Source organism: Cimex lectularius, unplaced genomic scaffold, assembly GCF_000648675.2.
Source record: "Cimex lectularius strain Harlan isolate CLEC.00 unplaced genomic scaffold, Clec_2.1 scaffold84, whole genome shotgun sequence".
In the NCBI taxonomy this organism is placed as follows: Eukaryota; Metazoa; Arthropoda; class Insecta; order Hemiptera; family Cimicidae; genus Cimex; species Cimex lectularius.
In genome coordinates, this window is record NW_019392631.1 from 1,475,567 (window position 1) to 1,489,812 (window position 14,246).

Consider the following 14,246-nt stretch of genomic DNA (forward strand, 5'->3'; position numbering starts at 1 on the left):
GGTGATTTCAATATTTCAGTAAAAAAAAAAAAAATTAGTTACTCGCTATATGCCAGAAAATTAAAGTTTTTTCATTTATTAATCAATTAAAATATTTACTGAAATATTTTAAATCATGTATAAACCAATGATCTATTTATAAATTATTTATCAATTTGGAAAAATGTAACGTAATGCAAAAAATAGTAATGTAAATTTGTAATAGTTTTCATAGTTATACTAGCATTAAGTACTCATGTTAGATCAGACATTAACCTTTTTATGTAAGGTATTGGTTGAAATGAAAAAGTTAGTGTCACGAGCAGGATTCGAACCCACGACCTTCGGCTAAATACGCCGCTGCTCTACCACTTGAGCTATCATGACCAACATCCCATCTCACCCTCACTCCCGAATTTTTCCCTCCTTTTTGCCATTTTTCATTCGAATCCCGCTCATGACGTTGACTTTTTATCTCGACCAATACGTTTCATAAAGATTAATTCCCTCGAACTGTAATGGATTTAATAATTAAACCGAAGTATATCTTCACGAAAGCTCTCCGTAGCCATTTCATGTGTCGCCGAGAAGCAAATAAATTACACATTTGAAAAATGGTAAAAGGGAGAGAAAAAATTCGAGAGGTGGGGTTGAGATGGGAAGTTGGTGCCCGAGCGGATAGAAGTCACGATAGCTCAAGTGGTAGAGAAGCGGCGTATTTAGCCGAAGGTCGTGGGTTCGAATCCCACTCACGACGCTGATTTTTTTATCTCAACTAATAAGAGATTAATTAATTGAAAAGAGTTAATTGGTCAATCGGTCCACGAACTGTAATGGATGTAATAACAAAATTTATGAACATAAGAAGTAGGTAGACAACCCCAAGCGAGTACGCCATAAAAATACCATTTATGATATAATTGCACAATTTGCGGACTAAACAAAAAGTTTAAAAAAAAAAAAAAAAAAAAAACCCTGTCTTAGATGTAAATAACGTCACTCATTGGGTATACTTAACCCTGCGGAATCTTTATGAGTTTCAGGATCTGAAACTAGGTGGGTTCCCTGGCAATTGTAACTGAAATGTTTTTATGAATTTTATATATTTATCATTATGAAAAGTATTGTTTAGTAAATTGTATGTAATTCTGTATATTTCCAAAACTCAGGGCTGATCAGGCGAGGCCGATGCCCCTGAAATCGATCTCAAATAAAGCTGTAAAAGCAGACGAATCTTTTCGTCCCACACATCCATACTTATATTAAATGAAATCTCAGCCCGAAAAAAAAGAATATTAGAATATATATTCGCCTAAATCAATGTGTTTAATAATATCCCAATATTAAATAATTTTCTAAAAAAATGCTATAAAAATAGAAAAAAATCGATAAATCATCAAACTATTTACCATATTTACTGTCTTGGAATCAAAGGCGGTAATTCCAAGAGGTCATCACAAGTATGCTTATCACGGGTTTCAATTTAGCTTTGTTGTGGTCGTGGGGAGAAGCCGAGCCTGGTAATTAGTTACTGTTTCAGTTAGCATTAGTTTAGTATTCATGCATTCCTGCGTTCTCTTCGCTGTTCTACCCGAATCTATATATCAGGATTAAGGATGGAAATTAGCTATTCGAAGAGTTACAAGGTGGCCTCTTACAAATGTCTTCAATAGCCCGGCCCTATTCAATTCAGCTGTGTTTGTATGGGCTCTTTGGGTCCGTTGGGCTGAGTATGAGCAAGGAAAAGGAGGAGATAAAGAACTACCATTTGTACTAACGTCTTACGAAAGCAGGGATAAATATTCAGGAAAATATTTGAAAGTGAAATTTAATCGGTTCGCTGTTTTGCTTTTTTTAACGTTAAAACTCTTCACTATTCAACGACTCGATCGTTTATTTTACATGTTGTTTTCTCTTTTTGAAAAATAGATTTTGCAATTATAGATATGCAAGATTAGTACAAAACAATCAACGACTTTTAAATGTAAGTAATATTGTGCATTAAAAACACTGCTTTTGGAGCATTAGTTAACAATAATATTATAATTTTTAAACTTTAATAATAATTTCACTAATTTCGTGGTCCGCTTGACCAATTAATATATTACAATTAATTAAGGTTTTTAGTTGAGATAAAAAAGTCAATGGCACGAGCGGGATTCGAACCCACGATCTTCGGCTAGATATGCCGCTGTTCTACCACTTGAGCTATCGTGACCTCGATCCACTCGGACACCACTTCCCATCTCAACCCCACCTTTTGAATTTTCCCTCCTTTTTGCCATTTTTCAAGGTTTTAGGTTCGTATCCCGCTCGTGACACTGATATTTTTATCTCAACTAAAAACACCTTAATTAATTGAAAGATATTAATTGGCCAAGCGGTTTAATATTAATCATATGAAGACAATGTATGTTTTCATCAAAACTGTAAACTACAAATAACCCCAAAAAATCATAATCATTTGTTGTATTCCAAAGCGTTCACTGAGTACCTATTTCCATTTATTGTTTTCTATCCAGCATTAGCTCATTTATAAATTTTTATAATTTAAACAGAAAATATATTTAGTCGTAAGACTTAAAATTAGATTGATTAAATGATTGATATATTGATTAGAACACAATGAACCGACAAAATTCACAATTTCTCATATGCTACGATAACATTATACTACCAAACAAGTAATGGAAATTACATTCTACAGGTTTTGCCAACGCCATAAATCATGCTTAAGAAAATACAAATACATGCATAACTACAACAACTCCATTTAATAAAAATGGTGATTACATCTACATAAAAAAATGGTACATAGAAATTCAATATCCATTTAATCATCTTAAGAGAATCTAAGAGACTTCCAGGAGGAGGAATAACTTGGGCTTATTGGATATAGGAATAAAAAACACTAATACGTCGAATTCTCAAAGATATTCCATACACGTCCGCCAAATGAAAAATCTAATGGTTGGTGTGTTCTTACTTATAAAAAATGGAATGTATACACCGGCAAAACAATACATCGAACCTCCATATATCTACTTTCTTAAAAAGAATGTATTCCTTTAGAATAAGAAACTCAGTTTTGGTTTTACAAAATATTATTTCATTTTTACATGTATAAATAATTTATTCTGAAATACGAAAATAATTGGACACTCGAATTTTGTTGTTTATGTGAAACCGTATGTATTTTGTGTGCATATTTATATTAATTACAATATACTTATTTTAATGTAAACCAATTTAAACGAGATCAGTAATTCATGAACTTTAATTTAAAAAAATAATTACGCTAGTTAAAAGAAAATTAAATACAACGGAAAAATATTGAGTGATCATTTAAAATTAACTTACTATTTAGTACCTAAGTTTTCTATATTCTAATCTGACTTTTTATCATGTCTAATGTTCTTTGGAATTCACGTCAGAGTGCATGCTGGCCAATTAATTGTTTTGTGCCCTTCATCCTCCAAGTAATGGGTTTCTAACGACGTAGTGCCGAGGTTTATCATAATTAACATAAAGTTTTATTTTATTGTTTTCTATACAAAAATTTACATATTTAATAATTTGTTTTAATAAAACGTCTGGCAGGAACCTGACAGTCCACGGGATGTGGATGGAGGAGCGGAGTCGGCCGTTGCAGAACTCTCAGTGTCTAGGATTGTTGGGTGAGGTTTAGGGTTGGGTTAGGAGGCCACGAAGCTTGTCTTGTTAGGCGGCGTGGAGGATTATTAGGATGGGACGTTGAAGAGAGGGCTTGAGGCTTGGTAGGAGGGCGTGGAGCGCAGTTGTGGAATCGTGTTTGGATCAAGTCCGTCAGGAATGGGATGTCTAGGTCTTTGTGGATGGTTTGGTAGTGACGTAGAAGGAAGCGTTGAGGATGCGACGGAGGACATTTGATTGAAAGGATTCGATTCTTTGAATGTTGGGTGGCTTGGCTGATCCCCAGAACTCGACTCCGTAAGTCCAAATCGGTCTATTCAGTACCTTGTATATTTTTAGTTTGTCGAACTCATTGAGGATTTGAGTACAAGTGAGCGTCTGAGTTGTCCGTATCTTCGGTTCAGTTCTTGACTTTTTTGTTTTATGTGTATATTTCATGTAAGTCCGCTGTCCATTTAGAACCAAAGGTAGGATTAGTTCGTTTACCTTGCCCAACCGATTCCACCAGCCGGTAATGAGGTTTAGGTGGTTTTGGGTTGCTTTTGCTGCAAGGATAGGGGCAGGTTGTGAGGAGAGATTGCGGTGACGCCCGCGAATGTCGTGATGTGGGTATTTGGTGTATAGGTATGTCTGCGGTGTAGACTGCGTAGGGGATTGGTCCTAGGCTACTTGGGGAGCGCTGGCCTTGAAAACACGAAATAAGTTCTCATAAATGGAGCGAATAGAACAACAGCTTTGAGAAGAACTTGTTCAATGTATCTTAGTAGTCAAAGATCCATTCTGATCATAGTTCGGTACGAGCATGGAAGTTGATCCAACACCATAACTGATTGTCTTTGAATAAGCTGTTTCACGCAAGGCACATGAAGGAAAGCGTTATCCATATATTCTCCACACACGGTCCCATTGCCTGATTACCACAAACCAAAACTCATCAGAAGGGAACAAACCGCATTGTTCAAGTGGCCAACCTAGATACTGATTTACGGATAGTCGCCTCTCTACTCGATGCTTCTACAGTAGTAGAGCTCATCCTTACAATACGACAATACGAGCCTTTTGGAGTTGACTATCTATCAAGGAAGCTTAAATGTTGGTTCCGTAATGGGTAAGGGAAATAATGCGATAGCCTCCAGCCGTCGTCCATCGCGGTGGCCCTAAACGCTGCAAACCATCGTCCGTCATTGGTAAAATCCTCTGCCCAGACGAGATCATCTAGACTTACAACCAGGCATAAAAAAAACTCAAATTTATTGTTTCGTTAATTAAAGAACTATTAACTCACTTGACAAAGAGCCTCTGAAAAGAAGAAAATTGTATTGGTTTTTCTTTATTTTAATCGAAAAAATTAAATTCACTAATTTCGTGGTCCGCTTGACCCATTAATATATTACGATTAATTAAGGTTTTTTAGTTGAGATAAAAACGTCAATGGCACGAGCGGGATTCGAACCCACGATCTTCGGCTAGATATGCCGCTGTTCTACCACTTGAGCTATCGTGACCTCGATCCACTCGGACACTAACTTCTCATCTCAACCGCACCTTTTGAATTTTCCCTCCTTTTTGCCATTTTTCAAATGTCGTGTAGTCGGATTGGATTCTCGACGACATATGAAATGGCCACGGAGAGTTTTAGTGAAGTATACTTCATTTTAAATCATTAAATTCACTAATTTCGTGGTACGCTTGACCAATTAATATATTACAATTAATTAAGGTTTTTTAGTTGAGATAAAATAGTCAATGGCATGAGCGGGATTTAAAAAATGGCAAAAAGGAGGGAAAATTCAAAAGGTCGGGTTGAGATGAGACATTAGTGTCCGAGTGGATCGAGGTCACGATAGCTCAAGCGGAAGAGTAGCGGCGTTTCTAGCCGAAGGTCGTGGGTTCGAATCCCGCTCGTGCCATTGACTTTTTTATCTCAACTAAAAAACCTTAATTAATTGTAATCTAAAAAATGTTAACGAATTATATTATCACTCTACAAAAGTAAACAAGTTTTTAATTTTGTGCTTACGTTTCCAGTCAACTATTAATCATTATATCTAATTGTAACGGAAAATAAATAAATACAAATGTCCGTTTTTTATGTCTTTGTATGTATAATAGTTGTTTACGGCAAATATATTTACACGAATGTGCTAATCTAATATTGAATTAACATGTATGTTTTCTTTGTTATTCATCTTTTGAACGTTCATTTTTTCATTTCTGTTACAGATGGCTGGCTGTTCATTGCTTTCTGGTGATTGATACAAGGTAACGCAATAAAATTGAAATTATATACAATTTGATAATGATATTTCCTTTCCCCAAGGAAAAAAATAACAATTAAAAGCATGTGGGCGTATCTATTAGGTCGTAAGTTTTCTATTCAGATAACCGGCGTTCGTTGAATGATGGGTTGATAGGGTCAACCGATATTTCTCCCATGGTATGTTCTCGTGACGACGTGGATGTTATTTTTCTAGTTCTGAATATAAATAAAATTGCTATCACTGGGTACATTTGGCAAAACAAATATAATGCCAACGTGCTTTATGGAATGAATAATTCTTTTAAATTGAATGCGAAATATTTTATGTTTAATGAACCTTCGATCAAATATAAAAATAGAACTCTTATTTTAAAACAAAATTCTCCGCAAAACTTTTAGATTTATTGGTTAAGTTTTATTCAACGACTCTCATTAGTTGTTTATTTAAAATATTAGGTGGGGATTTTTAAAAATAATCTTTGAAAGCAGCGATGAATAGACGTTATAGTAAGTAATCGAAATAATGCCGTCGTAAAGAAACTTTCTCAAACGACCCGACGTGAACGAGTGTTTGAGGATGCATATTTTAATTTACTGGAGAAGTCGAGGGGAAAAATTTATCTCACGAGATTGCGTAGGGTTTCTAATATCATAGTTACTACGAGAAAGGGGTCGTGTGGTGGCTCTAATACCCCCAAAGATCTCATCCCAGACACGTGTCAGACCCGACGCTTTCTTCCAGTGAACAATTCTTCCTATCAAGGCTGGCGTTTAACCGTTGATTAGATAAAAGCATTTTTTGTAAAACAAAAAACTTAAAAACTTTTTAACCTATTTCTTGTTAAGAAAACAACGAAAAATGTTGTCCATGGTAATGGGTTTAAGTTGGTTTTGCCTCTTTTAAAAGTCAAAATCAGACTTGGTATTTAGTTAGTTTCGTGAGCCCTATTTATCATACTATTTGGGGAAGGTCTCTTTAAGGTCAAACGTATTTCAAGAATCGATTGAACCGGGTTTCCTGAGATAGTCTGTAAATCCCCTAAGACCTGGAATAAAATTAATTGGTAATTTCTTTAAGACTCAAAAAAGTCAACCTTTTAATCAAGTATTAAATTTAAATATTATGAATGTTCCTGTGATGTTTTAGCTCTTTGTTACTGGTGGTCTCTTCCACTCGACTAACATAAGCTAAACTCATAAATTATCATGTGTTGAATTATTGTAAATATTTGTTTATATTTTTGAATCATTAGAAACAGAGTTAAACATAACAAAAAAAATTGAATAGATTCTTCGTAAGCTCTAACGAACGACTTAACACAGCAACAGTGAACAATATTTTCCCTGCTTTTTGAAAAATTTAAAAATTATTTTTTAGGTAAATTGAATAGTAAGGCTGATATAAAAAATCGATACGTTAATTAATTTTGTAGTATTAATGTCAATTTTGATGATAAAAATAATATAATTTCACCTATATACAATTCGTGTACTAATTTATGAAATAGATTGTAAATAAGTGACGAATAATTTACAAATAATAATATACTTTTTTCATTACCAATATTGTCTAAACAAAGGTAATTTTATTAAATTAGTTATGAAATTAATATTAATATAATAATAGCCATGAATTTTTCGTACAGATAGATCAGAAAAAGGGTTATCCATGTTTAATAGCTGGCATTAATTTTAATAAAAATGAAAAAATCTTATTTCACATAAAGCAAACATTTAAGTTAAAAGCACATATAAAAAAGAACGTATCTGTAATTTTTTAGGCTTGGGGGGTTGTATAAGGGATTTTAAAAATTCTTACCTCCACTGCAACCTTTTATGGAACCCTTTTAATTTATAACCATACCTTGGAAAGTGCACTTTTTCCTACTTTACTCGGTGCTTCTTTGCCCATTTTTTTCTTAAGGTATGAGAATTTCCTTGCCGATATGACTGTACCGTAACCGAGCAAGTCACAAAGGGCATGTGCCGATGTCGATAGTTCCCACTTAAAGAGTCGGCATGTTTTTGTATCTGCTTTGCCGATCTTCTTTAGGTGGTAGTTAAAAGGGCAGTGTCTGACACATAGCCTATCATTTTCCTCAAATCCCGCTTTCTGAAAGAGAGGAGTTCCCTAGCTTCCTTTTTGAGAAGAATTATAAACCTCTTGGTTTGCCTTTTACCTGGTGCGTTTGTCACGTGCATGAGTTGTTCTTTCTCAAGACATTTCTTAGTTCCAACTTAAGCACACACTCCGGTACACCTAGTTGTACTTTGGTCCCATGGGTAAGACCTGCTGCCCCTTTTTTAGCTTTCCTTCTATACCTTCAACATCCGGGAACCTACTTTAAGGTAATCTTGTTATGTTTTCCTAGAGCCATTAGGCAATTTAGGCACTCTTTCTTTATTAACTCATGTGCAAAAGTTGTATTGTGTGGAAGTCAACTTGGAAAATTGTTGGGATTAATCCAAGGGAATTTGTTAATATAATTTTTACCTCTACGCCAACGCTCTGTTCCTTATTAATCCATCTGTGTGCCATAGTAGGGTCGTTGGCTATTGGGCAACCTTTCTTCCAAAGGTTTCTATTATCCATGACCATAAGAGTCTGTCAGAGTTGAATTTTTCTCTCATACTGTCAGGTATTCTTTTAGCCATCTTATTTATTTTAATTTTCTCCAAAATTGGTCGCTTCTCCATAGATCTGGCTTTATTTCCTTATATCTCAGGAGTCTGCACATTCATTTGCCACCTTGGTGGGGGAGTGATCGAGGTTGGAAGTTGTATTAGGGCAGGTGTGGATTTCCCGTTTTATATTAAGGCATTATCTTTAATTAATAAACTTCGTATTTAAAGAAAGTTAATTCAAGAAAGCCCTTAACTATTTACAAAAATAAAACTTTATTAAGATCGATAAAACTGAAGTTCACAACAACTTAATATAAATCCATTGACTTTAAACAAATTATTTACTAAATTCACTAGTTTTCGTTGACCGCTTGGCCAATTAATATCTTTCAATTAATTAAGGTGTTTTTAGTTGAGATAAAAATATCAGTGTCACGAGCGGGATACGAACCTAAAACCTTGAAAAATGGCAAAAAGGAGGGAAAATTCAAAAGGTGGGGTTGAGATGGGAAGTTAGTGTCCGGGTGGATCGAGTTCACGATAGCTCAAGTGGTAGAGCAGCGGCGTATTTAGCCGAAGGTCGTGGGTTCAAATCCCGCTTGTTACACTGACTTTTTTATCTCAACTAAAAACCTTAATTAATTGAAACAAATGGTTTACTTTTACCATAAATTTTTAAATAAGCATTTTTATCTAATTAGAAAATTTCAACCTATTTTTTTAAGTTTCGTGTCTGTGTATATCAAATAGAGAACAATAGTTTACATACATTTTTTTATCATGTTTAAACAATGTATAGAAAAGAAACCCCTCGTCGGTTTTTGTGCGACTGTCAAATTGTAAACGGGCTCTGCATAATAATGCGAAAAACTGGGAAGCTCAGAGCTTCCCTTCATTAGCTCGAAGTTTCTTTTGGATCACGAGAGTGACATTAAAGACTGCACGCGACGTTATTAAACTTTTTTTTAATATTTGTTTTATAAGACTTATAGCTACAAATTATTCAGTGGTCCGAAATTGCAAACTTGTATTTACAAAAAAAAGAACAGCAAAGTAGACATACTTTTATAAACAAATTGACCCGCCCATCGAATATATTCCCGTTCGATTATTGCTTTCGGTTATTGCTCAACTTTTCCAACATAGTTGGCCTGGGACAGTTAAGAAATGGAACGGGTTATCGTTTCATTTGTTTGTTCGCTAAAACAGAATATATTCTCATTTGCAACTTTTCCCGACTTTGTTCATTACTAAAATTTGGATTTTGCGTTTAAAATATGTATATATTACATATACATTATACATTTTTAGACGGGCCTGTTTCGAGTTCTTCCTAGGTCATATGTTCGAATTAATAATTTTGTAAATTTTGCTTTATAAATCCTGATGAAGGCGTCATAGACGGCCGAAACATTGACTGTTGTTTTCTTTTTCCTTCGTGCCTCATCCCTCATTAAAATAAACACTAATTATTAATTACACTAATAACACTAATTATTAGTAATATTTTCGACTTGTAGAGAAAAAATATAACTTTTGGATTTATAAAAATAAAAATATAATTTGTTTACAGTAATAGATCAATAACAAAACTTTAACAATCATTTTTCAACAACAAAACATTTATTTAGAATATTTTGTGTTTAAGCAAAATCATTCTACATTAATGTTTTTTTGTTGATAAATGATTGTTGCCAAAAAAAAAAAAAAAAAAAAAAAAAAAAAAAAAAAAAAAAAAAAAAAAAAAAAAAAAAAACGATTCGAAGGATGTTTGTAAAGGAAGAAATTTAAATAAAGAGAAATCATAAAGAGGCCAGGTTTCACATAAATAGAAGAAAAAAAATGAAACAAGTCCAGCCGGAGAATAATCCAAGAATCCAACCCTTTTCTGCAGCGTGTTGAAGAAGAAGACGCAACTTCGGGCCCGAGTGCGTCGGAGTCTCCAGCTAACGGCATTGGCGAATATTCTCAGAATTGATAATTAGCGGGTAAAATAAAATAAGGGAAAGCACTTGCACAACTCAATAAGGAAATTAACAAAATTATAATGAAAAGGGGAGAAATAACTTGCAAGAGGTGTTACGTTGGAGAAAAACGGAAAGGGTGAGGAAGGAAGTGTTTTTCACTGAAAGGAATTACCGCTACAAGCGGAATAAGAGTACAAAACTATTTACAAAAACTAAAATTTACAACTGGTGTAAACAAAATGTAGGTTACTTAAAACAAGAAACATTTTCTTCACTCTCACGGCTCGCGCATAGCGTAGCACTAGGTTATAGTGCTCCACATATTCTGCCTGTCTCGCGCTCTCTCTCTCTCTCTCTCTCTCTCTCTCTCACTCTCTCTCTCTCTCTCTCTCTCTCTCGTATGTATTAATTTCAGTACTGCCTTATTTCATGGGGTGTTTTTAAAATGTTTCCTTAAACCCTGATGAAGGTTTTTACTTTAAAGTAAATAATACCAGAGGAATATCACTGAGGTCAACATTGATCAGCGAATCTAATAATATACATGTATATATAGACATTAGTGTAAACTATTACGTGAATTTTCTCTGGAGAAGTTATAATTGCATAAAAATAGCATAAATAATAGGTAAAAATGTTACGAAGTTTCTTTATTTGGCTTTCATTAACTTAAATAAATTTTTCTTTTATAAAATGAAGATTGATTGTGGTGTTTTCTTAAAAAGAAATGTCTCAGAATGATGTTGAATGCAAACCGCTAGTATATTTTCAATTTTTATTTATTTTGGAATATAAAACTGACAAACATTTTGCAACGATTTTTCTTTTTTGGGACTGCGAGGTGTTAAAATGTCAGGTCAGTCGAGCCGATTTTCCTGGTCTGTCAATCTTAACTACCTTAGTCTGACAGATGTATTTCTGCATTTTACCAGAGGTTGATTTGGGCGTTATTTTGCCAGTCGTGTTTTTGTTTTGTTTAATAAGAAACACCACTGAATGTGGCGAAATGGTAAAACGCATTTGACAAGGCGAAGATACAAGGATATCTCAAACCAAAATGAAACGACCAAACTATAACGTAACAACCATTATTGTACTCCTTCCTGGTCCCATTTTTGAGAGCTCGCAATTGACGTGTGTGAATTGAGCGCCCGGTGTTATCCCATCGAAAATACTCATTTTCGAAGGGGGTTGGGACCAAATTCAGCCGCTGAGATCCGGTACCGCCCCAGACATTCCATTGATACTGCGGTTACCGGTCCCCTTGCGTTAGAAAAAAAGGTCCAGAAGCGACGGAGGGAATCGAACCCACGATCTACTAGCCTAGAGTCTGACGACTTAAACTCTCGAGTAACGCAGTACCCTGAATCACAAAAGCAATTAGGATTGAAGCACAGTGGTTCAGGTTTTTATGAGTATATAGAGATAAGTTTGGAAATTTTTGAAAATAGTCTGGCGTTGACACGCCGCTCATCTTTGTAAGGTAAAGGTCCGGAGTTCGAATCCAGCAGCCCTGCATTCGAACCCGACACTCTTACAAATGTTTTTAATTTTTTTTTAAACACTAGCACCCTGAGGGTTGATATGACTTCTTTGTTGCGAACCCACGGGAAAAAACACATAAACAATCTTATATGTATCTATATTATCTTTTAAATGTAAAAAAAATCCAAGTTTTGACAAAATAACTAGTTTTGATTTTACTATTTGATGTCACGTCAAATTCAAAAATAAATTTGTTAGTAATTCCCTAGTCACGTGGTCCGCTTGACCAAGTAATATCTTACAATTAATTAAGGTTTTTAGTTGAGATAAAAAAGTCAATGGCACGAGCGGGATTGGATCTTCGGCTAGATACGCCGCTGCTCTACCACTTGAGCTATCGTGACCTCGATCCACTCGGAAACTAACTTCCCATCTCAACCCCATCTTAGTTCTAGATAGCTTATCTAGCCGAAGATCGTGGGTTCGAATCCCGCTCGTGCCATTGACTTTTTTTATCTCAACTAAAAACCTTAATTAATTGTAAGATATTACTTGATCAAGTGGACCACGAAACTAGTGAATTTAATAAGTTTAAAATGAAGTATACCTTCACTAAAGCTCTCCGTGGCCATTTCATTTGTCGTCGAGAATCCAATCCGATTACACGACATTTGAAAAATGGCAAAAAGGAGGGAAATTTCAAAAGGTGGGGTTGAGATGGGAAGTTAGTGCCCGATTGGATCGAGGTCACGATAGCTCAAGTGGTAGAGTAGCAGCGTATCAAGCCGAAGATCGTGGGTTCACATCCCACTCGTGACACTGACTTTTTTATCTCAACTAAAAACTTTAATTAATTTTTTGTTATTAATGTTTCAGTCAAATTCAAAAGTAAATTTGTTAGTACTTTTGCATCTTTACAGAAATTCGGTCATTTTTGAAAATTAAATATTGTTTGTTTACCAAATAAAATAGTTTGTAATTGAAATTTTTGGCTATGGTTTGTGGTGTTGATTGTCTGTGGGTAGACGTGTTGAACTGATCGATACTGATCACTTTACTGAGCGACAGTTCTATATTGGAAGCGTGAAGCCATTATGAGTGAAACATAACAGCAAGATTAGACGGACGCACTAATGTGATCAATTCTATATTTAGCTCGTTTGGTTTTGTTTGGACGTGATTTTGGTGTTGTCAACCTCAAACAAAGAATCAAATAATGCATTTAATAAAACCAATATCGATTGTTTCTCTTCATGAAAATCCATTCGTTCAAGGCAACGCAAGTATTGTCAGTTATTGTTTTGATACTTCCTTCTGTCGGAACGAGAATCCTCGAAGCGGGGAGGGACGTGTGAGTTAATCCACTGATGGGTTTAACCTCCGGGCTATTGATTTCTAAAAACTAAGTTCAGTCCTTGACCTTTCGGCCAACTTCGACGATCCCTGGTGCATACTGCCTTTTAATTAACGGTCATAGGTTCCCGGTTGTTGATGTTAACGTACTCTCAATCTGCGAGTACTTTATCAAATTGCGTTCAGTTTAAATACGTATATCACTATTCTAGAAAAATAAATATTGTGTATTTGTTTTTAACTAGTCACCAAATTGTTTTTACATTAAGATAGAATTATCTACATCATGCTATATTGTCCTTATATTCATCTTAATTAATTTTCTTTACCTTAGTGGTAGTCTTTTTTTTAATTAACAGATCACATTTTTTATTTTTTGCTGCTAATAATTTTCAAGTTTTTGACAGGAGGAACCATAATCAAAGTAAAGCGATTTGTGAGACTGACTAATATTCATTTATTCATTACTATCTTTCTAAAGCAGTTTTTTTAAAAACCTTTTCTTTTCCAAGAGGATGAATAGTGTTTTGTTTACTTGCAAAATGGAAGCAGTTTTCCTTTCAAAAGATGTTTTCAGTATTATATTTCTGCTGTATCGTCAAAGCCAATATAAATTGTTTGTCTTTTTTTGTTATTATTTGCCGTGCTCAACCACAATTCGCATATTTGGTGACATTCCTACTCGCTTTCTATAAGGAGCCAAGGACCGTAAACATATGCTACCTTTAGCCCGAAATTAAGGGTCCTAGTGTTGGATTTAAATGGTTGTTGAAAAAATGAAATTTTTTGTGGCATAAAAATCTTCTATTTATTCGGACGTTGCGTGCTAATTTGGCCTACTCTCAGAATCCGTAAAGGTTTTAAATAATATAATCAGATTATAATTGGATTTGTGATCAAGAAAG

General features: G+C 34.6%; 1 protein-coding gene across 2 annotated transcripts in view; it reads left to right on the forward strand.

The window, feature by feature from the left end:
- Positions 1–14,246, forward strand: part of LOC106662899 (soluble scavenger receptor cysteine-rich domain-containing protein SSC5D-like) — a 279,936-nt gene that overhangs the window by 98,109 nt on the left and 167,581 nt on the right. For both annotated transcript variants that reach the window (XM_014387340.2, XM_014387341.2), the window contains exon 4: positions 5,875–5,913. The gene's annotated coding sequence lies outside the window, so the exon portion shown is untranslated. The remainder of the gene's footprint in view (positions 1–5,874; positions 5,914–14,246) is intronic.